The 12,047-nt window shown below is 37.9% G+C and overlaps 1 long non-coding RNA gene across 1 annotated transcript; it reads right to left on the reverse strand.

Moving 5' to 3' along the window:
• Positions 1 to 3,861: 3,861 nt before the first annotated feature.
• LOC128527468 (uncharacterized) lies at positions 3,862 to 8,987 on the reverse strand. Its single transcript, XR_008360883.1, has 3 exons — positions 8,915 to 8,987; positions 7,859 to 7,911; positions 3,862 to 4,146 (listed from the first exon to the last, which is right to left on the reverse strand). It is a non-coding gene; the product is annotated as an uncharacterized LOC128527468 (long non-coding RNA).
• Between the last annotated feature and the right edge of the window lie 3,060 nt (positions 8,988 to 12,047).

Raw genomic sequence — 12,047 nt, forward strand, 5'->3', positions numbered from 1 at the left:
AGCAAGCCTAGGACGACGGCGACAGTGGCAAGGAAAAACTCCCTGAGATGGTAATAGGAAGAAACCTTGAGAGGAACCAAACTCAACAGAGAACCCATCCTCATCTGGGTGAAAACAGATAGCAGGGATTGATGTGCATAATAATATGCGAGACTGAAAGTTCAATATAAGAGGCGATGTGTAAGATTAAAGTCCAGTTTGTTCCTGGAGGCTCAGGTAGACTGTGAAAAATTTCAGTCCTGAACTATTGAGCGACTGAAGTCACAGGTCCTCAGAGAACAGCAGTCTGCATCAGTCGAGGACAGGACCACCTTCATGGAAAAGTGGAACCAACCCCAGTCACCACACGCATTCCAGGCAGACCACACGGGGGCATCCATGTGATAAGATCTCCAACCAGAAGCAGAACTCCAGGATGAGTTAGAGAGGTCCAGCGGGCAGAGGGGGTCTGGATCACTGGCAGCTCAGGAGCGACATGTATAGCTCGACAGGGAGATAGGTAGAGGAAAAAGGAGAGAGGGAGAGAGACAGAGAGAGGAGAGAGCAGAAAAGGAGAGAGCAAAGAGATGGAGAAATAACAGTTAGGTATGGTCACAGTCGAACAATGTAAAAAGTGAATGTATATTTAGTGCAGAGTGCAAGCAGAGACTCCGGCAGGACTAGCTATGACAGCATAACTAAAAAGGGAGAGCCAGAAGGAAACACAAACATGAGGGCTTCCAGAGATGTAAGGCAACCAATCACCTCACCGTCAACAAACCTGAGTGATCAATGAGAGTGGGGAAGACAGCATCCAAACATACCAGTTCACCATAATACTCTACGTCCATGAGTCCTCCAGATCTGCTCCTTTACCTAAGGATAATCTATTTATAAAAATGCTTGGCTAAATAAATAGGTTTTTAGCCTGGACTTAAACACTGAGACTGTGTCTGAGCCCCGAACACTATTTGGAAGACTATTCCATAACTTTGGGGCTTTGTAAGAAAAAGCTCTGCCCCCTGCTGTAGTTTTAATAATACGCGGTACTGACAAGCAGCCTGCATCCTTTGATCGAAGTAGGCGTGGCGGATTGTAAGACACTAGCAGTTCACTCAGATACTGCGGCGCGAGACCATTTAATGCTTTATATGTCAAGAGTAGTATTTTAAAATCGATGCGAAATTTCACAGGAAGCCAATGCAATGTAGATAAGATAGGGGTTATGTGCTCATATCTTCTGGTTCGAGTGAGGACTCTCGCTGCTGCATTCTGGACTAATTGAAGCTTGTTTAAGCACCTAGTTGAACAACCAGACAGTAAGGCGTTACAATAATCCAACCTAGACGTGATAAAAGCATGAACTAGTTTTTCTGCATCGTTTAGTGACAATATATTTCTTATCTTGGCAATATTTCTGAGGTGAAAGAATGCTATCCTGGTAATATTATCTACATGTGCTTCAAATGAAAGGCTTGAATCTATAATCACACCGAGGTCTTTTACTGTTGCACTTGATGGAACAGAAAGGCCATTTAAAATCACATTGTGATCAGAAAGCTTACTTCTAGCTGCTTGTGGTCCTATGACTAGAACTTCTGTCTTATCAGGATTAAGCAGAAGGAAATTAATTAGCATCGAATCTCTTATGTCCTGCACACATTGCTCAACTTTAGTAAGCTGGTTTTTCTCATCTGGTTTTGCTGAAACGTATACTTGTGTGTCATCAGCATAACAATGAAAACTAATACCATGTTTACGAATTATGTTGCCTAGAGGAAGCATGTAAAGGGAAAAAAGCAGTGGGCCTAAAACAGAACCCTGTGGAACACCAAACTCAACTTGAGAACATGAGGAATGGGCACCATCTAAATCTACAAACTGATAACGATTAGTCAAATAGGATCTGAGCCACAAGAGGGCCGTTCCCTTAATTCCTACTACATTTTCTAATCTGTAAAGGAGAATATTATGATCAATAGTGTCAAAAGCTGCACTGAGGTCAAGTAACACAAGTACTGTATAATGACACAACCCTGATCAGAGGCCACTAGGAGGTCATTTACTACTTTAACGAGTGCTGTCTCTGTGCTGTGATGAGGCCTAAATCCTGACTGATACAATTCATGTATGCTATTAATATGTAGATATGAACATAGCTGTTGTGATACTACCTTTTCCAGAAATTTAGAGATAAACGGGAGGTTTGATATCGGCCTGTAATTGGAAAGCTGACAGGAGTCAAGGTCCGGTTTTTTGATTAGTGGTTTAATAACTGCTAATTTAAGGGATTTAGGAACATACCCACTGCTGAGTGAACAGTTAATTACTTTTAACAGGGGTTCTGTTATTGCTGGAACTATCTGCTTGAGAAAATGTGTCGGTATCGGATCTAATTCACAGGTTGACGATTTTGAAGAGGAGATGAGTGAAATTAGTTCACTCGCTTCAAGGGGAGTAAAGTATTCTAGGTTCTGATGTGATGTGATTAATTTATCATCTGTATCACTTAAATTGTCTGGTTTTAAAGCCTGAATTTTTTGCCTAATATTTATGATTTTGTTATTGAAAAAGTTCATGAAATCCTCACTACTGTATGTTGTTGTTGTGGAGATTTCTGCAGTGGTCTTGTCTTTAGTTAATTTAGCTATGGTATTAAATAAAAATCTAGGATTATTTTTGTTATTTTCTATAAGAGTGGAGAGATACATTGACCTAGCAACACTGAGAGCTTCTATAGTTCAGGATGCTCTCCTTCCATGCTATTTGGAAAACTAACAATTTAGTTTGACACCATTTGCGTTCTAATTTCCGAGCGGTTTGTTTTAGAGTGCGTGTGTGATCGTTATACCAAGGAGCAAGTTTCTTATCTCCAATCATTTTTCTTTTAACTGGAGCTACATTATCTAAGCTATGACGAAGTGTTGACTCTAGATATTCGGTCGCTTGATCGAGTTCTGTGAAATCAGATGGCGATCCAATCAAAGTTGATAACTCTGGAAGATTATCGATAAAGCTCTGTGTGGTATTTGATGTGAATGTACGTTTAAGGAGGTAGCGCGGCGCTGTGCGTACATTATTACTATGAGATACTTTAATCGAGACAAGACAGTGATCTGATATAACTTCAGACTGTGGAATTGTAATTATGTTTCTTATACTCACTCCGAAGGATAATATTAAGTCCAAAGTGTGACCTGCTTTATGAGTGGGTCCTACTACACACTGATTTACTCCTACTGAGTCCAGTATGGACATAAATGCTGCTCTCAGAGGGTCTTCTGGATTCTCAAAATGAATATTAAAATCTCCAGCAATTAACGCTTTGTCTACGGAAACGACAAGGTTTGAAAGGAAATCTGCAAATTCACAGAGAAATTCAGAGTACGGCCCTGGAGGTCTGTAAATGATGAACCAACAATAAAAAAGTTATTAAAAAGAAAACGAGAAGTGCTGAAATAATATGACACATTCTGGGGACAGAGTGGCACAGAGGGCAGAGTTAGTATGGTTGGATTGTTGAAACTATGTTTTCATTATAAATGCCATGTATTTATACATAGGTATGGGTAAAAATGTAACAGAACATTTTGTAGATAATTTGCTAATTGTTCTAAAGATTTGAAGAATCTTTTAAAGAACATAATTCCAAATGTATTGTGCTTAAGATATATGAAATCAGGACAAATGAAATGTGGTTTAGTCTTTATGTATTGATTCAGAAAATATAAACCATACTGCACAATAGAGTAGAAAAATATTTTTATAAAGTACTATTTATTTTTATTATTATTATTGTTACTACTACAGTAATAATACTTTTACTACTACTAAGAAAACTGTTATAATGACAATGATTACTTAAAAAGCATCCAACAAGTACAAATCAGTATTAAGTTATGGCTTATATCCCCAAAACCTTTACTCATGACTGTAATATTAGCTGATACCCTGCTTCTGGTTGGAGTTCTGGTCGCATGAAAGCCTTTGGCTCGCTGCTGAGGATGAGCCCATTCGTCCTGTTGGGGATGTGTGTGATGACTGGGGACAATTCCACTTGACCACAAAGATGGTCTTGGACTCAGCTGATGCATGCAGTTCTCTGATGCCTTTTGACTGTAGTAGCTCAATAGTTCCGGACTGAAATTCCCACAAACAGTTTTTTACCTGAGCATCCAACAATGAAAGTAGACTTAATATTAGCGTCAAAACCTTTCCTGTTGTACTGAACTTTCAGCCTCCTAACACAGCATGACTATAAATCAATCCCTATTTTACAGTACATTAATATCACTATTTACAGTAATATTACCCAAATGAGGCTGGGTTCCCTGATGAATCTAGTTCTAGGTTTTTTTTTTTTGCTTGTGTGTTTTTCCTTGCCACTGCCACATAAAAAAAATTCTCTTATTTTTAACACCTACAGTATTATAGTTTTTTTTATAAAGTATTTAAAAAAAAAAGGTATAAAGGCTGGATATTTGAGTTCTGGTTCCTTTCTCTCACCTCAAACCAATCTCCTCTCATCTTTCTTATCCATAAGGCATTTCTCCCGTTGAAACTCTGTTAAATGCTTTTTTGTTTGTTTGTTTTTTGGCTTTTTAGGGTAAAACTGTTGCATGTAAACATACAAGGATGTCTGAAGTTTCTTCAATACCAATATCTGGCACCTGGCACCAATAACAACCAATTCAACAGCCATAGTTACATAAATTCCATTTCCCCTGTTTTAATGGTTAAAGTTGGATAGCGACAGTTACTTTAGCAACTTAAATGAGTGTGTGTGATCTGATTTCCAGCACAGTTTTTAAACATAATGCTTTTAACCTGTAGATATATAAACTTTTACAAACTTTCGAAACATTATTGGCACAATAATAATAAAAAAAAGTTTAGTTCTTTGTTTTGTTTTGACAGAATATATCCGAGTTCCTTCCCCATGTATTGAGTGACATCAAATCAACATGTCTGCATACAGCATAAGAAATAAATTCTCTCACAAAATCACTGAGCTCGATGGCGAAACACAGGCTTAAAGACGAAACACAGGCTCTAATACCTGTTACACAGAATATAAGCACTACGGCGAAACACAGGCTAAAAGACAAAACACAGGCTCTAATACCTGTTACATAGAATATAAGCACTATGGCAAAACACAGGCTTAGAGCCTATGTATTAGGAGTAATGTCATTATGACGAAACACAGGACATTGCATACACACTAAGTCTAAAAAGAGAAAGGAGACAAGAACAAGATCGGAGACCTAGAGGTACGAGAGACACTGAGATCCTAGGGACACAGAGACAGGAGACACAGAGACAAGAGACACATAGAGTACTTACAACACCTGGAGAAACATACAAGACTACATAAGAACGAATCAGCTCCACACACACTTGAACACAAAAGACCTACATATTCACACAAGTAGTGCCTTGGGACTCGCTTATTGGTTATGTTCCAACCTAAATAAAGAAATACGATATAAAACAAACCAAAACATAAACAAAACCAAAATACTAAACAAAGTGCCCACATACATGACAGTAAATACAAAAAAAAAAAAAAAACTTTCAACGCTCGACCCAGTTTCCCAGACTAAACTAGTATTTATAGAGAATTTAATGAGCTTCCTCGGTTCAGACGAGCACCCGCATCACCTGACCGAGGTGACTTCTGGGAAACTGAGTCTGCAAACAAAAACTACAAAAGACTAAACAGTACCCTCTAGTGGGGATTCCTTACAATACGCCTTTAACTTTTCCACATTTTCTCACATTTTATTGGGATTGTATGTGATAGACCAACACAAAGTGGCACATAATAGTGAAGTGGAAAGAAAATGATAAATGGGTTTTAAAATGTATTACAAATATCACTCTGAAAAGTGTGGTGTGCATTTGTATTTAGCCTTCTTACTCTGGTACCCTAACAAAAATTCAGTAGGACCAACTGCCTTCAGAAATCCCCTAATTCATACCACCTGTGTGTAGTTCAATCTCAGTATAAATAACACAAGCTTCGAACATCTCACAGAGCACAGTTCAATCCATCATCCGAAAATGAAAAGAGGTTGACACAACTGCAAACCTACCAAGACATGATCATCCACCTAGACTGACAGGCCAGGCAAAGAGAGCATTAATCCGAGAAGCAGTCAAGAGACCCATGGTAACTCAGAAGGAGCTAACGAGATCCACAGCTCAGGTGAGAATGTGTCCATAGCTATTCATCGTGCACTCCACAAATCTGACCTTTATGGAAGTGGACAGAACAAAGCCATTGTTAAAAGAAAGCCATAAGAAGTCCAGTTTGCAGTTTGTGACAAGCCTCACAGCAAACATGTGACTTTTTGGCCTATATTCAAAATGCGATGTGTGGCTGAAATATAACACTGTGCATGGTGGTGGCAGCATCGTGTTGTGGGGATGCTTTTTTTCAGCGGGGACAGGAAAGCTGGTTGAAGTTGATGGAAAGATGGATGCAGCCAAATAGAAGGCAATCTTAGAAGAAAACCTGTTAGAGTCTGCAAAAGACCTGAGACTGGGGTAGAGATTCACCTTTCAGCAGGACAACGACCCTAAACATACAGCCAGGGCTACAATGGAATGGTTTAGAATAAACCATATTCATCATGTGTTACAATGGCCCAGACCGAAATCCAATTGAGAATCTTTTCAAGACCTGAAAATTGCTGTTCACAAATGCTCTCCATCCAATAGACTGAGCTTAAGCTATTTAGCAAGGAAGAATAGGCAGAAATTTCTCTCTAGATGTGCAAAACTGGTAGAAACATACACCTACAGACTTGCAGCTGTAATTGCAAAGAGAGGTGGTAACTACAAAGTATTGACTCAGGTGGCTAAAAACAAACGCATGTCACACTGTTTGAAAACCATTTATCATTTTCCGTTTCCACTTCACAATTATCTTCAACTTTGTGTTGGTCTATCACATAAAACCTCATTAAAATACATTTACACTTGTGGTTGTGATGTAACAAAATGTGGAAAAGTCCAAGGGGTATGAATACTTTTGAAAGACACTGGAATTTTTTTTAGCACACATGCCGGAAAATATAATTACATTATTTTCACAATGATTTGCATTTCTTTAGTACAGTATGTGATTATATATACAGTAGTTTTTGCTTGCAGGCCACACCTTGTTCTTCTCCAATACAGCCAGCTGAGGGGGGCTGTGAGTGTGTTTTAATGTATTTTCCATATACTAGACGCTTGGGGGTGCTGTATTATATGTTTATTATACTTTTCTTATCCTTATCTTAGAGAACTTCAGCACAAAAAAAAAATCCAATGCACTTATTCTGTTGGTATGTATGTGTACAAGTGGCAATAACATCTCTTGAGTTTTAAATCTTATATGTTGTCACTTGTTTAAAACTATATATTTCTTAATGTTTCTGAGACATTTTATTCTTGCCAGCATGAGTAAACTTCTCAGAGAGCCACATGCGCTGCTCTATTTATTTCCCATGACAGCTAAAGTATCCACTATCCTGTACCAAGGCATGACATTATGGCTTAAGTATCATAGTGACTTTTAAACAAAATGTATGAAGAGTTGTTGTTGTTGTACATCTTTTATGCTTTTCTATGACATGTATGTATTTTTTTCTGTAAGCTGGACTATGAGGTTTTTGTTAGTAGCCTTTGGATTGTTTTTTTTTTTTTTTTTTTTTTTTATTTTGGATCTCTCCAAAGCCTCATTTCTACATGTAAAACTCATTACCCACTAGAGGGTGCTGTTATATAATAGAAATACAAATAATGAAAATAACAACAACAACAACAACAACAACAACAATAATAATAATAATAAATAAAACCTTTATTTACAAGATGCAGCACATACCGAGCAAATAGAAGTACATCACATATCAGCTCATCATGGTTCTCTCAGGATGCCTGGGAAATTGTGAAGCTTATATTAGCAGTGGGGTTTAGGGTGTTCTTTGCTTTTATTATGTTCTGAAGTGTGGGTGTGGCAGAGACAAATTGAGAGAGAGAGAGAGAGAGAGAGAGAGATAGAGAAAGAGAGAGTTTCACATTTTCACATTTTATTATTACTTAAAATGTACTATAAACTATATTATAAGAAAACCAACAGTTTAAAAAACCATAAAAAACTAGACAATGGTTCACATGGACAAGACATGATATTAACACATTAACGTTTATTAGCAAAGGAAATGCTGGCCACAATAGAGAGGCACCAGAAAACCCAGTACATCATATGCACAGCATGCAAAGGGCCCAAGACTACTGACCCAGTCTGGAAACACCACAGATCCAAATCTGGTTGGGCACCCATGGGATGCGCTTGACCAATCCATAGAGGCACTGCCCCACAACCCACAGCACCCAAAGGACCTCTTGGCCCCAAACACCTCAGCACATCCTTGAGGTGCCAGAGCTGCCCAGGCAGTTGTACTGTTGTTGTATGTAATTTTGTGTTATGCCATGTTTTATTGTTATGGCTATAGTCAATGTAATATACAAGGTTAGGGGCTGTTTGGTCTCTATATACACTAATCTATGGCAATGCAAGCTTATATCAGCACAAAAGTGTTTTCTTCCTTTTCTTCCAAGCCCCGTGGCCTTATCATATGTTTCTACTTTCATAGAATTGTGGATTGTAAATCAATTGTAGAAAAAGTCTCTCTGTGAGCAAGGGCTATTTTGCCATTCGATATACAAAAAGAGCTTCAACAGCAACACCCATTTTGAATTCCCAGAAAAATCCTGTAATAATGAAGCAACCTTAGATTACACTCTGATAGGCTCTGTAAAGCTCTTGTGAGAGATATGTATCTAATTAGAGCCTTTTTAGTCCAAAAGCAGCTCTCTTTGCCTCCCAGTCATGATTTACAGTTGACTGATTGCTGAAATGAAAGCTTTGTTTACTTACAAAAACAATGATGTCATCCACGGTCTTGCATGATGGAATAGATAAACACCTGAACTAAAAAAGGGATTCATTGTCTTTTTTATAGAAATCAACAGATAAAGATCAAAATATCAGTCAACAGGTGTAACTTATTTCTTTTACGATGAATCTATATCTCTTTTGCCCTCTTCATCACTGTGCATGTTGTGCTTTGTTTGCTCGGTTGCCGTGCAACATTACCCTGTTTTGGAGCCCTTTATACAAGTCTATGTCACATCTAGCCTGGTAACAATTACTAAGCTGAAAGACTCAAATACAACTTTTCAGCTCATGCCAAATTTCCTAAGTATATTTTGCCTGTATGCCACATTATATTTCTGCTCACTTATTACATCACTCCATTCTCCTGGGATGCCTTGGGAGTATGGTAGGTTCTGTTGGCACAGCGTAACACATTGTGTTATGGTCTTTCTTTTCATTCAGGAAGGCAGTGTGGGTTTTACAGGTTAGTGGCCATTTCCAGTTCCCCTTAAAAGGGGCCCAGTGGCTGGAATTTCTGATGTGGGAGTTTACAAGGCTGCCAAGGGCTTTCAACACACGAGTGCTTGTTAAATGGGTTTCTATTAAAAAAAAACATAAGAGCGAACTAACGCTGCACAACTAGCCCTGCAGAATTCACATCCTTGATAATTGCAGTAATAAAGTGATTAGATGGATCTCAATCTTTTTTTTTATGTATAGCATATTGTATAAGCAGCACTTAAGATTCACTTACTGAATAATGAATTTGACTTCGCTGTTTACATAACTGCATCACAAAATTTTGAGATTATCTTACATGTTAAAGATATAGGATATAAGATTTTTGAATTTCTACTTTGTGGTAGAAAAATGCTGCAGTGAAATTACTTTCACTCTCTTGCTCATTGTCTATACTGCTGGACAGCGTGCCAATCTAATGAGGAGCACACACATACACACGCTCATTCACACACTACGGGCAATTTGGGAATGCCAATAAGCCTAATCTGCATGTCCAATCACATGATCTCACACCATGTTGCCGGGTGTTTATCTTGCCTGAATATGGGCATGATCATATTTACTGTAGCTGATATGCTATACAAAGCACATTTCTTGCCAATTATGATCTGACACCCTTGACTCAATGCTGACTGTAAATTACCATTAAAGGATTGTAGGATGCCACATAAGAGCTCAAGAACATCAGATAAATTTTTGCACTATGACACACTATGTTTTTATATATAGTTGGAAGTATTTCTCTTTATTTTTGCTCTTTTTTCACTTTTTGGTTTACAGTTCTGTGAAGGAGGACAGGGTGAGTAACCAAAGAGGTCTGTGATAAGTTCTGTCTTTGATTGAACTTACTACAATTCAAGTTAAGCATTGTTACAACACCATACCAATCAGCCACAATACTTTCAGCAGGTAAATTGAATAACATTAATTTTCAAATAGGTACCAGTAAACTGGTGACAGGATCATTTGCATCTAAGGCTCATTTATGCCTGCAGTGACCAACAGTCAGCCCATCTGGTCCGATCTGACAGAAGAGCTAGTGTAGATCAACTTACTGAAAGTCAATGCTGGCCATGATAAAAAGAAGCCCACCCAAACAAGTCTGATCCTTGGAAGCTCATCCTGCAACCCTGCGGACCCAAAAAATCTTCCACTAATTCTCATGACCTGAAGAGAAAGAGCTGCTCTGTGGGCACAAGGGGAACATATGCAATACTGGCCAAAAATCTTTGCATTTTAATATTATGGCTAATTATGGTTAATCTGTCTATAGAGTTACACTTTTTCTTTTGAGAATTAGCACCAATAAACAAATTCATAAAGAAATCTTACAGCAAGAACTATAAAATTTCCTTCAAGCCCTCGCTATGACACTTGAAATTACTCTTGGCTGTATCATATTTCCACTCGAGATGTTCCTATCATTTAAGTATTAATATTTAAAGGAAGTGTCAAGGTCAAAACAAGTCAGGTTAAAGGAACTGTCCAAAGGCTTTTAAAAGAAGGTCAGGTGCTAAAATAACAGGGTTAGGTTTAGGTGCTTCTGAGGCATTTAAAAATAAAGTCAAAGCACATATTTGTGGAAGAGAACAAAATGATTTCTGATTTCTCAGATTCGAAAAAAATAACCTTGCAGAGAAACAACATGCGTTTGTGCCACACACTAAGAATGGGATTTATAATAGAGCAGCCAGAAAGATTCATTTTGTTAAAGGCACAGAATGGTTAACTAATGACTTTTAGGTCCTGAGAAACAAGAATCTATGATCTGCTGACAGCAATATTAAATGTTGCTCAACAACACCTATACAATTCCTGTGGTGAAGCATGGTGATGGCAGCATTATACAATAGGGTGGAGGTCATCATCATTGTTAAAATGGTTACTGTGTTGATGTGTTTGCAAAAGTTTAGCATTATTTGTGCACTGTCTCACCCTCTAACCCATCACTACCACAACCACTGATTTTTTTTTGGCCAACATTACTACTACAAATTTGTGAATCTGTATGTGTGGCCTTAAGCAGAGATTAGATGCCTCAGGTGTACTTGATTTAGAACATATAAAAAAAATTGGACTTTCTAGGGATTTGTTGATAGAGATGTTTGACTGCATGTCAGAAATGTCTAAATCAAGAAAATTGTCCATAAAGTTAAAAAAAAAAGAAATTTTTGTCTTGCACAAACAAGGACAATGATATCAAAAATAGTAAACGTACTAAATGTTTCTAAAACATTTATAGTATGAAGCCTGTTTCACAAGTTCAAAGTTAAAGGCTATCCTACCTCGATGTGACAGAAGGAAGAAGCTATCACCTGTTGCTACCTGATTCCTGAGAAGCCAAGTGTCGAAAATCCCACGGTTGACTGCAAAGAGCCTACAGAAAGATTTGGTGGGAGCAGGCACTGAACTTTCAATCTGCACAAGGCATAACGTTGAACATTGAAAGTGACCCTGGTACTGATGTATCCCGCTACTGACCCAAAAACACAAGAAAAGTCATCGCAACATGCTAAAAACTATTTTTTTTTTTTAAACACACAGAAGTTTGGGAATTCTGTCTTATGGACTGATGAAACAAAACTTGGGCAAAACTTTTGGGTCTATAAAT

The sequence above is a fragment of the Clarias gariepinus genome, chromosome 7 (assembly GCF_024256425.1).
Source record: "Clarias gariepinus isolate MV-2021 ecotype Netherlands chromosome 7, CGAR_prim_01v2, whole genome shotgun sequence".
Taxonomy (NCBI): domain Eukaryota; kingdom Metazoa; phylum Chordata; class Actinopteri; order Siluriformes; family Clariidae; genus Clarias; species Clarias gariepinus.